The sequence below is a fragment of the Chiloscyllium punctatum genome, chromosome 4 (assembly GCF_047496795.1).
Source record: "Chiloscyllium punctatum isolate Juve2018m chromosome 4, sChiPun1.3, whole genome shotgun sequence".
Taxonomy (NCBI): Eukaryota; Metazoa; Chordata; class Chondrichthyes; order Orectolobiformes; family Hemiscylliidae; genus Chiloscyllium; species Chiloscyllium punctatum.
The window spans coordinates 51,632,469-51,650,407 of NC_092742.1; positions in this window are offsets into that span (position 1 = coordinate 51,632,469).

Genomic DNA, 17,939 nt, shown 5'->3' on the forward strand with positions numbered 1-17,939 from the left:
TGTTAAATTTTCTGAAGGTGTAATTTCCCTTCTGCTGTTTTTGAAAGAACTGAAACAATTACAGATCATTTTCTGTGAAAGTGACAAACTGAAGATTGAGACATTTCCTGGTGTGATGGTGGGCTGCTAATAATTTCCTGTGGTTCTGCAGCAGATGGACAAGCTTTCTGGCAAATGCATCTGTTCTGAGCTTGTGTTGTGTTTGGCATCAACTATTCCTGCAAAGTAGCTGAATTTTTTAAAAAAAAAGCTTCATGAAAAAGCTACATTTTATGATCAAAAAATTATTAACTTCATGCATTCCATGAGTTGGTCTACAAAAATAGCTTTTGTTCTGTGTTATGCTCACCACAGTTGCAGAATCTAGAGACAGAAAACTTTTAATGGGAAAAAGACAACTATGGGGCTACACATAATCTGGAAAATAAAGCAGACTGCATTAAAATTCTGTACATTATTTATTTGTAGAACTCGCTATGGATATTTTTAGTCAACCTGTTCAGAGATGGTATGACACATTTCTGGAGTAGGTGGGACCTGAACCCAGACGTCCTGGATCAGAAGTAGAACTCACTATAGGCTTTTTGTGAAACATGTATGCTATTATTCTAACAATAGCACCACAAATAGCTCATGTTAACAGGAGCAAAAAGGTACCACATCTTGCAAGCAATGAAAGCTGTGGCTGGAAATTGTATCCATATAAAAGGCCTTGGATGTAATTTTCCCCTTTCTGAGGTGGCACAAAATAATGAGGAGTGAGATGACAATTTAATTTGATTCAAAAAATCGGGTTTTCACTGTCAAGTTAAAAATCTTGCAATTAAGTCCTCACACCTGAGATGGCAAACTCAAAATCTCACTGCCGGATATTGACAAACCTATGTGCATGCATTTGTATCTCATTTATAGTTTAACTCACTGTATTAAGATCATAGCTATTGAGACAATTGGAAATTTAGATAGATGCAAAAATTGAACCAGGAAAACATGGTTTCCTGCCAGTGCCTATTGCAGCTTGTGTGATGCCTGCATCAGTCACCTAACTTCCCTTCACAAGGAGAAGCTTCATCTGCAGAAGCTGCCTCAATGGTCAATGGGCATATTCCTCCAAAGCTCTTCATTCATTCATTAACTCAGCATTGGCAAAGCAGCATAGAGTCATAGAGATGTACAGCATTGAAACAGACCCCTCGGTCAACTCATCCATGCTGTCCAGATATTCTAAATTAATCTAGTTCCATTTGTCAGCATTTGGCCATATCCCTCTAAACCCTTCCTATTCATATACCCATCCAGATGTCTTTTAAATGTTGTAATTATACCAGCCTCCATCAGTTCCTCTGGCAGCTCATTCCATACACAAATCACTTTCTGTATGAAAACGTTGCCCCTTAGGTCCCTGTTAAATCTTTCCCCTCTCACCTTAAACCTGTGCCCTCTAGTTTTGCTCTCATAATATAATCTTGCTTGTCCTTGGGCCAGTCTAGTTATGGCTTGAGGGCTTCAAGTAACTACTTTGGAGCTGAATACGAACTGGGACTTGGATGTTTGTGCCAGTTTCTTTTATATTGAGGGAAAGCCAGGCATCTTATGAACATCTTCATAACTTTTAGTGCTGACATGGAGTCAGGCTTCTTCTGCTTCTTAGCTCACATTTTAGCATAGGCGGTTACTTAGTCTGATTTGGGGGTATTCTGTTTCTAATTTAGCGTGATTCTTTGAGAAGAAGGAGAAGCAGGTGTGTTGTGGCAGTGGAGAGTACCACAGATTACATGTTTCAGTCAGAGCAGGGGTGGAGATGTCACTGTATGGTGTGGTGCTGTATCAACTTCAGAACTGCAGCAAGGTGCCAGGAGCTGATGTAGCACATACACTGCATGGGCTTGTAGAAAATGGCAATGTGTGAAAATTATAGTGGAGAAATGTTTAAGGATAGACTCCAGTCAGTCAGGGTGAATCTCCACAGTCAGCCCAGTCTGAGACCAGTCCAGGAGTTGGCCATGGTCAGTCAGGTGCATGACCCTACAAATCCAGGGATTCATTCTATTGTAGGCTAGGAGGTCCTCAAGGTCAAGTGAAGCAGTGTGAAGATCACAGGCAAGTCAGCCAGGGTGCTGTTGTGAGATCAATCCCAGGGATGGGCCATAGTCACTTCTCAACATTATGTTGTTAATTGTCAAGAGGCTTATCAAGGTGGAGCCAATAGTGTATTAGGGCAGCTCAAATCCTTGGATAGGCCTCATTATATTGGGTCACTGAGGAAATGGTGATAGAGATTGGGAATAATTGGAAACAGGGTAGAACATGATCAAGTGTCAGAGGGAACTGAAAGTTCTCAAAGCGAGGGAGGGGGGAAATCAAGCAGAGAATAATTATTCCGGTCACTATATGGGGATGGTGTAATGGCATTGGGGTATCCAGAGTCATGGGCTCTTGAAGTAAAGGTCTCATACTAATAATGAGGTAAAGGGGCTGAACTGAAATGGAGAGAGGCTTATCGGGTCACAAACACTGTTTCCTAAGCGTGGCTGCATACACAGCTGCTTCGATGTTCCGCGCACGATGGTATCATCAATCCTTATCTCATCTGTCGGACAGCACTGGTCAACTAGTCCATGAAAATTCATATAATCATCGAATCTCAACAATACAGAAAGAGGACTTTCGGCCATCAAGCCTGCACTAATCATCTGAAGAGCATCCCATCCCGACCCAACTCCCCCCTCATCCTAAGCCTGCAACCCCACATTTAACATGGTAATCCATCTAACCTGCATATCTTTGGGCTGTGGGAGGAAAGCAGACTACCCAGCAGAAACCCACGCAAACATGGGGAGAATGTGCAAACTCCACACAGACAGTCACTCTGAAGATCTGGACCCACGGAATGAGGGGGGGGGGGGGGGGGGGTGGTCTCTCTGCTCCATTATTGGTCAATAAACACTAGCAATCAGTCTGGTTCTGTAAGATTTCACACTTTATTCAATCTTGGCAGGACTCAGGTTGTCCAGTAACACAGAGGGTAATCACTTCTGTGTTCCTCGGAGAAACTGCGCGCACGGCTTAGGACAAAGACATTTTTATACCATTTTTGAGAGAAGTACAGGGCATCATTACAGAACACATTCAGACAATTACCAGTTAATTTTAATGAAACGGCTTTATTGACAGCACCTCAGCCCAATGATATTTCCTGGGAACCAACCTTGTTTTCCAACATTCAAGTACTCCTATCTCATGAACCCAGTCTCGGCACCTGAACTTGCAAGGTCAGTTAGGATGGCTAGTAATATCTTACCTAGTCTAGTTATTTCTATGCTGTAAAGGAAACATTGCTAATCTTTGTTGAGACAAACTATGGTTAATTCAGCTTTTAGCAGTGTTAAAAGCCATTTTGTGCAGCTTTAAGCAGAATTGTCCATTTGCAATCTAGAAGTAATTTCATCATGTTATTTGCATTAATAAGCCATTTTACTGCTGTCTATTATGTAAGAGCATGTATTAAATGGTTGTTTCTGACTACAACTAGTTTCTTCAGCCTGTATTCAGATTTCTGATACTCATCTCCCCACTTTGGTCATTCCATGACCACACCCCTATAGGATGGGAGGACAGAGATTAGATCAGTCCATTTGAATGGACATTAGAGACCGCCATACTTTCCTTTCCTTTGGGGAGGAAGTAGGGGTAGGCAATCTCATCTCCTCATCATCATTTGGGTGGAAAAGAAGCATTTTCTGGGGGATCCGATGCTGTTAAAGAAGTTATTAGCTTAGCAATAATACATTTAACAATAGCAATACCAGCAAAGAGACAACCTAAAACAATACCAATCTACATGGCCAGATTTATCAAACATTTGTGCCATGAGGCAAAGCCCCAATCTCCCCATCCCGCGCCTTCTGTCATTTGACTGAAGAAGGTGCGGATGTTATCTACATCCCTGGTAATATTCCTGGTGAGGTCAGTAACCCCCATCATACACTTGCCCTTTACTGTGGCACAAACCCCACCCTCTTTTGCGAGTCGGTAGTCACGTGCATACTGGTTTGTTGGGAAAATAGGAGTAATTCTGAGAGCATGTCCTTAACTCCTGCTAAGGCCTCGCCATCTTGTTGCCCAAGAGGGTGAGGCTGCAAATGAGATAATTTCAGTTTTGATGGCTAATAATTCCTCAGACCCTCCTAAGGAAAATGTACTAAGAAATGCTTACCCCACAGACTGAGCTTTAGTGGTGCCCAAAGCCTTAGCATCCCTCCATTGTGCACAGAATTCAGGTGATACCGAACGTTTGACAGGGAAACCCCAATCCCATTCCCAGGTAATTGGACAGGGAACAGTAGTTCCCTACAGCTACAGCACAGGGAGTACATATTTCATTAAGGACAAGGAAGTTGGTTGCTTTGCCTTGGCTGAAAAATAGAAATCAGGTTAAATATAGATAATGGAGGGAGCTTCCCAATAAGAAGCAAGCCTATCTTTGTGACTTCCCCGAACATACGGGTAGTCCATGGCTACAAAGTATGGTTGTCCTGAGCATTTATGGTGAAAGCTGCTCAATAAAAAGACGTGGGTCTTTCGGTAAGTGATGCGGTTATTATCCCAGAATGGTTTCTTCCATCCCACAATTGAGAAGATGGAGGTGCCGTTAGGGGTCTCACAGTGAAGGGGGTGGTGCTGTTACCCATACCACAAAGAGCCTGAATACCAACAACAACAGAAACACACTCCTCCAAGATGCAGTCACATGAGATGCAAGGCCCCACAGGGGAGCAGTAGCAGTTGCGACATTTGATCATAGCACATGGAAAGTTCCGTATCACCTGTCCTTCGTGGAGAAATTTATGAGGAAAAACACCTTTGACCACAAGTCCATCAGGAAGTGGTCAGCACGTAGCGTCCTTGAGACCCTTCGGGAAAAGGAGAGGGCGGATCCTGTCGAGCGGTTCCCTGAGCAGACTGTCAAAGCCATTTGGCAGAATGCCTCATCGCCAGAACTTTCCAACAAGCACCAAGACGTGACTTGGCTGGTGGTGAGAAGGGCTCTGCCTGTGAGATCCTTCATGCACGCCCGGAATCTCAGCCGCACCGCACGCTGCGGGGGGGGACGAGACTGTCACACACCTCCTTCTGGAATGTGCCTATGCAGAGGAAGTCTGGAGAGGAATGCAGTGGTGCTTGTCGAGGTTCGTCCCGAGCAGCGCCGTGACGCGGGACTCCGTGCTCTACGGCCTGTTCCCCGGGACTCACACCGAGACGAACATTAACTGCGCCTGGAGGATCATCAACACGGTGAAGGATGCTCTCTGGGCGGTCCGAAACCTGTTGATCTTCCAGCTGAAGGAGTTGACCCCGACCGAGTGTTGCAGACTGGCACATTCCAAGGTCCAAGACTATGTGCTGAGGGACGCGCTGAAGCTTTGGGCAGCTGCCGCCAAGGCGCGGTGGGGAAAGACCACCGTGTAAGATCGGCCTGCCTAAAGAAGAACAGGGGGCCCATGCGGACGTTTTTTTTGGGCTCTGCTGATGCCTCAGCCAAATATATGTATATGTACAAGATTGAAAAATGCACAGGATTGTAAATGACAAGGATAAATTCGAATCTGTGTTTGTAAATATGGACATATGTATGGCGTGATCAAATGTACAGACCATCAAATCATTTTATGAATAAAGTATATTTTTGAAATAAAAAAAAAACATGGAATAGTCTTGGTCACATTCACATATGTGCACCCCCATCCCTTCCCATTGTAATAATTTGGATAGGCTACCCCGGACCTGTTGGAGGGAGTCCACAAGCAGCTAACAGGTAACAGTCAAAAGAAATATTAGGTCCGGTAAACGCCTTAGAAACATTCCATACTCCTTTGTTGGGATTCGGGAGGGGGAAAGGGGTCACAGAGTCTTTTGCTGATGTAAGGGCGTAACAGACCACTTCATCCCGGCTGAATATTTTATTATGACTCTGAAGAAACAGATTGTTAGTGAAAGATAACATTCCCCCTTTTCTCTTTTGCAGAGTGCAGATTTAGCCCTCTTTGAATAGGGGCAAAGCTTACCAGGGCAGCCCATAGCACAACTGAAATCAAACTGGCACATAACACCCTGACAGGGTAAAGACCATTCGCTGCTCGTTGGATGCTGCCTGAACTGCTGTGCTCTTCCAGCACCACTAATCCAGTATTTGATTTTCAGCATCTGCAGTCATTGTTTTTACCTTAAAGACCATTGAGACTTGTCCTGTAAGTGAACTGTCCAATCTTCTTGATACAGTTGACTATTGCGACAGTCAGTCTTGGTAACGTTCTATGCATCAAAGGAATCAATACACTTAATGGTAAGGTCCTAGGGTGTGTTGCTGAACAAAGAGACCTTGGAGTGCAGGTCCATAGCTCCTTGAAAGTGGAGTCGCAGGTAGATAGGATAGTGAAGAAGGCATTTGGTATGCTTTCCTTTATTGATCAGGATATTGAGTACAGGAGTTGGGAGGTCATGTTGCGGCTGTAGAGGACATTGGTTAGGCCACTGTTGGAATATTGCATGCAATTCTGGTCTCTTTCCTATCGGAAAGATGTTGTGAAACTTGAAAGGGTGCAGAAAAGATTTCCAAGGATGTTGCCAGGGTTGGAGGATTTGAGTTATAGGGAGAGGCTGAACAGGCTAGGGCTGTTTTCCCTGGAGCATTAGAGGCTGATGGGTGACCTTACAGAGGTTTACAAAATTATGAGGGGTATGAATAGGATAAATAGACAAAGTCTTTTCCCTGGGTTGGGGAGTCCAAAACTAGAGGGCATAGGTTTAGGGTGAGAGGGGAAAGATATAAAAGAGACCTAAGGGGCAGCTTTTTCATGCAGAGGGTGGAATGAGCTGCTAGAGGAAGTGGTGGAGGCTGGTCCAATTGCAACATTTAAAAGGCATCTGGATGGGTATATGAATAGGAAGGGTTTGGAGGTTATGGCAGGTGGGACTAGATTGGGTTAGGATATCTGGTCAGCATGAACTAGTTGGACTGTTTCCATGCTGTACATCTCTATGACTCTATGACTCTCGGCACACAGGACATCTTTTCAGCATAAATGCTACACAGTCTCTGATGGTTCAGGATCACACAGGTAAACAGTCCCTTCTTGAGCACCAATGCCGGCGATGACAAGTCCATTTGGAGGGTAATTTCTATCTTCATCGTCTCTCCCCTTGCAAGGGGCTCATCTGATGACCTTACAATGATGGAGGTGCCCGGCGACGTTATCAGCAGTAGGCGTGGTGAGGCGAACCTCCAATCAAGGTTAGAAGCCACAGCTTGTCTGTTGTAATAGAGTATAAACCATTCGCTCTTGTCCAAGTGTGTACAAAATGCACATAATCAACTAAAATAGGCAGCAGCAAAGAAAGACCACAAACTTGTCCAGAAGGGGTCACCCACATTTTGGTTTGAGTATTGAGGGAATAAGCGCTGAAAGATATGTTGCTGGAAAAGCGCAGCAAGTCAGGCAGCATCCAAGGAGCAGGAGAATCGACGTTTCGAGCATAAGTCCTTCTTTAGGAATGAGGAGGGTGTGCCAAGCAGGCTAAGATAAAGGAGGGACTTGGGGGCGGGGCTTTGGGAATGCGATAGGTGAAAGGAGGTTAAGGTGAGGGTGATAGGCCGGAGAGGGGGTGGGGGCGGAGAGGTCGGGAAGAAGATTGCAGGTTAAGAAGGCGGTGCTGAATCCGAGGGTTGGGACTGAGATAAGGTGGGGGGAGGGGAAATAGAGAAATCTGCATTCATCCCCTGTGGTTGGAGGGTTCCTAGGCGGAAGATGAGGTGCTCTTCCTCCAGGCGTCGTGTTGCCATGGTCTGGTGATGGAGGAGGCCAAGAACCTGCATGTCCTTGGTGGAGTGGGAGGGGGAGTTAAAGTGTTCAGCCACGGGGCGGTGGGGTTGGTTGGTGCGGGTGTCCCAGAGGTGTTCTCTGAAACGTTCCGCAAGTAGGCGGCCTGTCTCCCCAATATAGAGGAGACCACATCGGGTGCAGTGGATGCAGTAAATGATGTGTGTGGAGGTGCAGCTGAATTTGTGATGGATATGGAAGGATCCCTTTGGGCCTTGAAGGGAAGTGAGGGGGGAGGTGTGGGCGCAAGTTTTGCATTTCTTGCGGTTGCAGGGGAAGGTGCCGGGAGTGGAGGTTGGGTTGGTGGGGGGTGTGGACCTGACGAGGGAGTTGTGGAGGGAGTGGTCTTAGCAGAATGCTGATAGTGGAGGGGAGGGAAATATATCCTTGGTGGTGGGGTCTGTTTGGAGGTGGCGGAAATGACGAAGGATGATACAATGTATCTGGAGGTTGGTGGGGTAGTAGGTGAGGACCAGTGGGGTTCTGTCCTGGTGGCGATTGGAGGGGTGGGGTTCGGGGCGGAGGAGCAGGAAGTGAAGGAGATGCGATGGAGAGCATCGTCAACCACGTCTGAGGGGAAATTGCAGTCTTTGAAGAAGGAGGCCATCTGGGTTGTTTGGTATTGGAACTGGTTCTCCTGGGAGCAGATGCGGCGGAGGCGAAGGAATTGGGAATATGGGATGGGTTTTTACAGGGGGCAGGGTGGGAGGAGGTGTAATCTAGGTCGCTGTGCGAGTCAGTCGGTATCGAGGGAATACCCTATTTGAGGCCATAGTTTGAGTTCTTCAGCAGGGACCTTCCCCTGTGACTTCTGTACCTTACCCAGGTCTGGTATACTTATCCCATATTGTCTCTATCCAGGTTTTGCTGGGGGCCCAATGGAACCAGAAGTTTGGGTGTAAGGCTGCCTGTTTCCATTGCTTTGGAAACTGTATCAGTTGCCTCAGCATGAGCCAAACACCTTGATAACTGCCAATTCAATTGGACTAAAACAGCATTACTACAATGCCATACCATGTGGATTAAAACTCCTTTATGTTCCCACAAGGCTCCAAAATTGTGGATTAAATCAAGAGAACAATGAAAAGTCCGTGTATATTAGCAGATTTCCCTTTTGGTAGGATGCAAGCATGTTGATTGCCTACGTTAGCTCCAGGGTAACATTAAAGACACATCACTCCCCAGTGGCTACATTTCCACAGTTAAAGCAAGGGCCAGCCATTTGTCCCTGGGGGATTTTGCTGTCTTGTTCTCAGTCTCAAAGGTATAATACTGGGGCCTACCTGTCCCCATTTTCAGAGTCCCTTTGGGAAAAGCTTATAGCATAGCCACAGCATAATCTTAAATCATTGTAGGTGTAAATACTCTTAAAAAGTATTAATTGTCCTAATCTGAAGTTTTTTTTAAATCCACTGCTCTTTAAATGTGAAAGAAGCAGGCTTAAACCCTCAATGCGGATTAAAACAAAGCCTTTGCATTAATTGATGGGGTATTTGCATAGGTTTAATAAAATCTGGTGACCCAGGCTTAATAGAGTTCTTTGTTGCCATTTCTCCACTGACTACTATTATTTAATTATGAATACTTGGCTGAGTTTCAAAAGCCACAATCATCTCAGCTGTAGATTCTCAGTTTGCAGTTTGATGGAGAGTTTAATGTGAATGTTAGATAAGTGTCTGTCTTTGTGGGGTCTGAATAAACATATTTTGATTATAATCACTTCAGATTTAAAAGCTTTGCATGGATTTATTAATTGAAAATTTCCTTTCTGTGCAAAATGTGAAGGAGTAAGGGTTATATTAGACTGAGAGGATTTCTTTTCCATCCACCATGGTTCCTGTGGTGTAGTCATATTGGGTAGTGGATGAATGACTATGGAGATCTCATGAGAGTGTGAAGGGGCATTTTGAGTGAGTGAGACTCATTAGGTGCCAATGAGGTGGTTTGACATGAGACTTGAAGTGTGAAGGCTGAGGGTGAAGTGCCTATCAGCTTCTAAAACAGTAGGGATGAAGTCCCAGAAAACTGAAATATGCCCTCTTATCAGTCCGACTTGGCACTCAGCTATCCCAATGACGACCTAGAACTGTTGTTTGCACTGAAGCAGGTCTTCAACGCACCCCTTCCGCTACACAGCACAAATTGAATTGGCACATCTGCAAGCAAGTCAAACTGAGTATATCCATCTCATTAGTGAATAATAATTAGCTTTTGTTTGGCCTCAAGATATATCTATTATGGTTAAGTTTTTCTACAGCAAGAGTAGCTGAACAGTGATGCTTAAGCACAATCCAGGTTTAGCAAAGCTCTACATCAGTAGCTAAAAATTACAATTCTGCTCTAGTCAATGTGAATAAATATATTACATATTGTTAATTGATTAAATTGTTTGTAAATTGTCTCCAAATTGTTGTTTCGAATCTTAATTATGTTCCAAATGCAGAGTGCACCTCATTAACAGCTATGATTATCTGGACAATGGGTTAAAGTTATTGTCTGGTACAATACAAAATCAAGTGTACCAGACTTAAAATACAATTATAAAGTGCTCAAAACATACAGAAAATTTGGCAGAATCTATGGAGGCAGCAAGAGTTAAATGTTTCTGATTAATTATTTTTCAGTAACTCAAGCATAGTTTCTAATGAACATGTTATAAATGTTTCTGAAAAAGATAGGACTTGAACCATCCCTAGCTCAAGCAAAGGGATTCTACCACAGCACCACATAATTTCCCAGGCATCATGTTGATACTTTGTTTCCTGATATCTTGTGAGGCAATTAGGATGTTACTACTGGTTTGCACTAAAGAGCATTAGGATGAGGAAAATGTAACCATAACTCTCATGTTCTGATTTTTATTCAAGTAATAAGTGCACATCTTGGACCAGGAAATTTTAGATATTAGCCTGATTCAGAGATGTCAGTTCCCACCTCAGCAGCAGGTAGGACTTGAATCTTGTGCCTCCTCACTTAGAAGGAGACTATCATTGCACCACAAGAGCCAAACATATGAGAACTGCCAATTTAAGGCATTTTCTAATCAACCTGTTCAGAGATGTTATTATATACCTCTAAAGCAAGTGGGACTAGAATCTTGGCCTCAGACTCAGAGGTAGGGACACTACCACAGCAACCCCAAACATGTGGGACATGCAGCTTAGAACTGAATTAGTCTCAGCTGTGAAGACTACTACAGTCAATTAAACAAGTGTCACTATTGAGAGTAATGTACATGAGATTGACCATGTGTTTTTGGGCATAATATCTGCAGTGCTCACTGAACTGAAACAAAATGCTTTCAGATGAGGGCAAAAATTGGCAGCAAATCTAGGAAACAAGTGAACTACAAGGATGTAACTGAGAAAATAACATCATGACAGAGGTTTTAATTATGCAGAGGCATGACTTGCATGCAAATGTTTAAAGTGCTTATTTATGTTGCTTCTGTTTCGAGTGGCAGTGTTTTATCCTTTAGAGTTATAGAGTTGTACAACATGGAAACAGACCTTCAGTCCAACCAGTCCATGCCGAAAATAATCCCAAACTAAACTTATCCCACCTGCCTGTTCCTGGCCCATATCCCTCCAAACTTTTCCTATTCACGTTTCTATCCAAATGTCTTTTAAACATTGTAATTGTACCCACATCCACCACTTTCACAGGAAGTTCTTTCCACATGCGAACCACCCTCTTTGTAAAAACATTGCATCTTATATCTTTTTAAAATCTCTCTTCACTCACCTTAAAAATGTGCACCCAGTCTTGAAATACCACACTGTAGGGAAAAGACAACTACCATTAACTCTATTTATATATCTTGTTATTTTATAAACTTCTTTCAGATCACCTCTCAACCTCCTGTGCTCCAGTGAAAAAAGTCCCATCCTATCCAGACTTTCTTTATAACTCAAACATTCTATACCCAACAACATCCTGGTAAATCTCTTCTGAACCCTCTCCAGCTTGACAATAACTGGGTGACCAGAACTAAACACAGTATTCCAGAAGAGGCCTCATCAATGTCCTATATCACTTCAACATGACTTCCCAACTCCTATACTCAAAAGACTGAGCAATGAAGACAAGTGTACCAAAACCCTTTTTAACCACCCTATATATGTGATGTAAACTTCAAAGAATTATGTACCTGCACCCCTAGGTCCCTCTGTTCTGCAACACTACCAGTTGGTGCATTTCTGCTCTTGGAGCAGCGATTGATAATATTAAATTGCTTTTGCTACAGACTCGTTCTTCAGTCTGCTGTGGATACTCCCTGTTAGCATCAGCTATAGGTGTAGATTACCATTAATATTTGCTAAATATTTTGATTTGATTAGCTTTTATTCCTTTTAGAGTGGCAAAAATAGGCATGTGTCTCCTCCCTCATTAATACCATTATCTGAGGGCCATGCATGTAAGATTTGTCCTCAATTTGCTTGTCATTGTTTTAGCTTTTGTTTTCAGTATCTAAGCCTTGCTTCTGAATACTTGGATATCATACTGCAGTAAGTCAATGCTTCTATTATTAACAAAAATAATTTGCAATTTAAAGGTAAAATTGATCACATCTTGCCTTGAAAAGAAAACATTGGGGGGTCCATTTGAGCTGTACTAGTTTAGAAGGAATGTATGTATTATTTCATAAACAATGATGCCACAGAACAAGATCTAACAGAGGGCTTTCTCTCTCTCTCCCAGAGTGATACTAAAAATAGTAATCAACTGAGAAGCATCAACAAGCTGTAAAGAATGAAAGGAAAGAAAATTAAGAAATTTTCTTCTTGTACTTTCAGTTTTTACTTTAGTGCTACATTGAAAATTTGCTAATAATGCATGGCAACCAGTTAATAAAACATTTTGATATATGATTAAATGTTTTCTTTCTAAGAGAGAAAGGGAGATTCCTGTTGCTGACTGTAAAAAATTGTTTTTTTTTTAATTTTTATTTTACTCCAGCAGAATCCAAATAGTTATCATCAAAGATGCATTCTTTGCTAGTTTATTCAATAATAGACCACATCTGATGTAATATGAAGTGCGTAAAGCTTTCCATCAGCAAAATGAAACAAATATTAATATACCATTGAGAATATAATCAAAAGGCTTACAACAATTGAAAGCTATAAGCTGAAAATGTTTTATGTACTAAATAAATTACTCATTAAAGCCTAGAATTTCACTTTGACGGTCTGACATCTTTATTCGAAACCTGGTTGGTTTAGAAATTGGTCCTGACTAAGTCCATTACATAAGTAAAATGCAAGGGTAACAACCAGATTTGCAATGTGCTCAAAGGCTGTTTGATAAACATCCAATACCATATTGGCCCAGAATGATTCTCAGAAGGCCTGGGCAGTTGGTTAACAGTTGGCTATGGCAGGCATCAACTGCTTGCCTGTGTGATTAAAATGAAGCCTGAGGCCCAACTTCAGGTAAACCCCAAGCCTCTGGCATACACTTGAAGCCGTTTTATATTTTGGGCCTGAAAATGAGCCAGAACCTGTTTCTACCCGATTATGTTCAATTTGACAAAATTATCCTTAATGCTGTGGTACAGATGACTCACTGACTGGAGTAAATTAGACATGAAAGCCAATATTGTCAACCAAAAAGACAACAGAATTGGTAAACCATATGTATTTTGATTCTTTAAGGCCTACACTGAGATATTTCACAGGCACAGGCATGAAGGGCTAAATCGTCTCCTTCTGTGCTGTAAATTTCTGAGTCTATGAATAAAAGTGATTCATACTGTATTACAGTAGAGTTTTCTTAAAACTTTCTTCACTAAATTTATGGGTGGCATGGTGGCACAGTGGTTAGCACTGCTGCCTCACAGCACTAGAAACCCGGGTTCAATTCCTGCCTCAGGCGACTGTCTGTGTGGAGTTTGCACATTGTCTGTGTGGGCTTCCTCCAGATGCTCCGGTTTCCTCCCACAATCCAAAAATGTGCAGGTTAGGTGAATTGGCCATGCTAAACTGCCTGTAGTGTAGGGGAATGGGTCTGGGTGGGTTGCGCTTCGGCAGGTCAGTGTGGACTTGTTGGGCCGTAGGGCCTGTTTCCACACTGTAAGTAATCTAATCTAAATTTTTATCCATTGTCAATTGATTGAAAAGAGATGAGTAAGGATAATGCTGGTTTGTTTTTACACCCAGTGTCACCAAAGTATCACTCGAAGGACAAATAGGTTTGATGCAGAAGCATATCTTCTTTTAGTCTTTTCTCAATAATGTGATTAAATGTTGACCTCAAAACACTCATCAGTGTTACATTTTTGGTTCTGATACTACACTACTTTCTGGGCATGCATTAAGTTAGATAAAACATGAGGGTTTTGATGTTGCCTGGCCTCTGTAATACTGTCTGGATGAAAATCCAATCAAGATGTTTCACATAGTAGGTAAAACCAAGGGGCAAATTTACTAAGCATGGAATCATATTTTTGCTGCTTCCTGATTATATTCTGTCAATATATTTGAAGTTTTGTACATAATATGCACTTCATATAACACACTCTGCTCATCACTTTTTTCTGAGCGAGCTTCAGCCATTTCAATCTTCAGGGATGAATTTGTAGATGCCATTGTTTATCAAATCAGCTCAGCAACAAGAGAAAAATACTAATTGTACATTGCATATAGATATTAATACATTAAAACAAAACGATTTTAATGCAATCTGGAAATATTCAGTGACTGTTTTAAAAACATATTAAGCAGCCCAACAAAGGTGACCACACCTGTAATCATGTGATTAAACTTAGCAGTAACTTTCCAGATACTGCTCAGAAATCAAAGTAAGCAGAATAATCAACTCCTCTTGTACTTCCTGATGGGACTGGAATGCTAACTATTGTGTTATAAGCTGCCACAGATACAAACTGTCTCCAAGTCTCTTAAGCCATAAAATTAGAAGCTAGTCAAATAATTTAAAGTGCGTTAATGATTTTTCACTTAACATCGGAGATGGGTCATGGACACTTATCTATCCACAATGCAAGCCCTGTTTCAATGATAACTGCTGTGGTTGTGGGTTCGCTGAGCTGGGAAATTGATTTGCAGACATTTCGTCCCCAGTCTGGGTGACATCTTCAGTACTTCGAAGCCTCCTGTGAAGCGCTGCTGCTTCCGGTTGCTCGTTCCGGTAGTTCATTGCAATGGTTGGTATATTAGGTCTAGGTCTATGTGTTTGTTGATGGAGTCAGTAGATGAGTGCGATGCTTCTAGAAATTCTCTGGTTTAGCTTGCCTTATGATTGTTGTGTTGTCCCAGTGTCGGATTTCTGGTATTTGTCACCTGTGTGTATGGCTACTAGGGACAGCTGGTTGTGGCATTTAGTGGCTAGCTAGTGTTCATGGATGCAGATTGCTAGTTGATTGCCTGTTTGCCCTCTATAGTGTTTCATGCAGTCATTGCATGGAATCTTGTAAATTAAGTCAGTGATGTACATGGTAGGTGTAGTCTTTTGTCATAGTGAGTTGTCTGAGTGTGGCTGTCAGTTTATGGGCTGTCATGAATTTGAGTGGTTGGAGGAGTCTGTCTGTTATTTCTGAGGGTTTTTTATATAAGGTAGTGTGGCGAGTGTGTCAAGTCATGGCATGTCCTCATCACGTTGTTTGTCTGCTAGGCATCTGCAAATAAAGTTGCAGAGGTATCCGCTCTTGATGAAGACTCTGTAGAGATGTTCTTCTTCTTTTCACAGGTCTGGGGTGCTGCAGTGTGTTGTATCTGTTTTGAACAGGGTTCTAATGCATCTTCTGTTGTGTGTGTTGCAGTTCAGGTTCTGGTCCATGTGTGTTACTTTTCTGTACACTTCTGTGGTGCATTCACTGTTCTGTGTTCTTTCTACCATCATGTTTCAGGAATGGGAGTTGATTGTTGGTTTCCTCCTTTCTCATAAATCTGATCCCTGTGAGCATGGTGTTGATAATCCGGTGTGTGTTCTCGATTTCCATTCTCTGAATAATTACAAAAGTGTCATCCACTTATCTGATCCAGAGTTTTGGCTGGATTTGTGGGAGGGCTTTTGTTCCAGTCTTTGCATCATTGCTTCTGCTATGAGCTTGGAGATGGTTAAGCCCATAGGTGTCCAATTGATCTGTTCACATATTTGGTTGTTGAATGTGAAGTTTGTCGTCAAGCACAGGTCTAGTAGCTTGAGTATGCAGTCTTGTTGATAGGTTCCTCTTCATGTTGTCTGTTCTGTTTGTCTAGGAAGTTGGCAATTGTGTCACTGATCAGAGTTTTGTCAATTGAAGTGAACAGTGCCATTGCATTAAATGAGACCATTGTTTCGACCTTGTCTATGTTTATGTTCTTGATGTTGTCTAGGAATTCCTGTGATGATTGTTTGGAGTGTTTGGATCTGCTGATAAGATTTTTCAGTTTTTGTTGAAGTTCTTTTGCCAGTTTATGTGATGAAGTTCCAGAGTGTGCCGCAATGGATCTAAGGCTGGTTTGTGTACCTTGGGTAATCAGTAAAATATTGGGGTGTTGTTGCTTTCTGGTTTCATCCTTTGTAGATCAGACCTGGTTAGCAACCTTTTTTTGTAGGTTCCGCAGTGTGTTGTTTATTCCATTGGTTAGCTGTGGTGTGGGATCATACTCCCTCTGTAGGTAGGTGTCAGTATCTGCAAGTAGTTTCTCTGCTTTCTGAATATATTTGGTCTTGTCCATAATGACCATCATTTTGCCTTTATCCGCTGGTACTATGATATGTTCTTATCCTTTTTGAGTGTGTTGAGGATTTCTCTCCTTAGTGTTGAGATTGTTCATTTGTCTTTTCTTTGTGAGTACAATGCTTGCTGTGTCTCTTAGGTTAGTCCGTTAGTCTTGAGCATACATTCCAGTGCAGCTAGGAAGTCTGTAATTTTTATGGCCTTGTGGTTGTAGTTGGGTCCCTTGGCTAGAATGGCTTTTTCTGTGTCTGTGAGCTGTCTGTTGGAGAGGTTTCTAACCCAGGTGTCTGTCATGTTGTTTTTTCTGCTGTTGGTTAGTATCGTCATTTTGTCTTGTAGTGCTGTTCTCTTTTTATATGTGTTCCGTTCTGTCCTATGGTGATGACCTGTAGGATTGTTGTGGTCCCCTTATGATTGGTTGTTTTTAAAACTAACAATTTTTGGCACGCAGTTTCTTGTCTGTACCTGTGTAGTTTGTTGTGTGTCCGTAAATCACTGTCCCTAGTAGCCATACACACAGAGGACAAAGATCACAAATTTGACTGGGACAACATATTGATCATAGGACAAGCTAAACAGAGGACAGCCAGAGAATTTCCAGAAGTATGGCACTCGTCTATGGACTCCATCGACAAACGCATAGGCCTAGACTCAATATACTGGCCACTACAACAAACTACCAGAACCAGCAAACGGAAACAGCAGGAACGGAACTAAATAAAGTCCAGAAGACACAGCATGGCAGCACTTCACAGGAGGCTTCAAGGCACTGAAGATGTCACCTAGACAGGGGATGAAACATCTGCAAATCAATCTCCCAGCTCAGCAAACGTACCCACAACCATGGCAATTGGCACCAGAGCTACAAGTCTTGACGTAAACCTTCAATGACAACTCTTCACCACAATGCTTGGGTAATTGACTCCCACGATGCTGAACCCAACTTCCTTTTAAGCATAAAATTTAAATATTGCAATTATTTAAAAGGTCAGGGCTGCTTCATTAACTGACAATATCAAAATCATAACTTTGAGCTAAAAATGTGAAGTCTGCAGTATGTAGAAAGCAAGCCAATAACCTTTATTTAAGCTCTCTGGAAGTAATAAACCTTCTTTGGTCAAAACAGCAAAGCAATATTCCTTAGAAGATGTTCCAAGGAATTTCAAACAGAACAAACTGTCTTATACTCCATTGACTGAATGTTGGACAACCAATTGATCCCTGACACAATGGAATTTTGGTTGCCAAGCAAGAATATTGATAAATAGATATCCTTTAGTTATTTTGTACTCAAGTTGTTGCTAATTGAATAATCTTTTTATCCCTTTAGATTTGGTCTCCACTTACATGTTTATGAGTGTGCCTGTGATGTGAAGCAT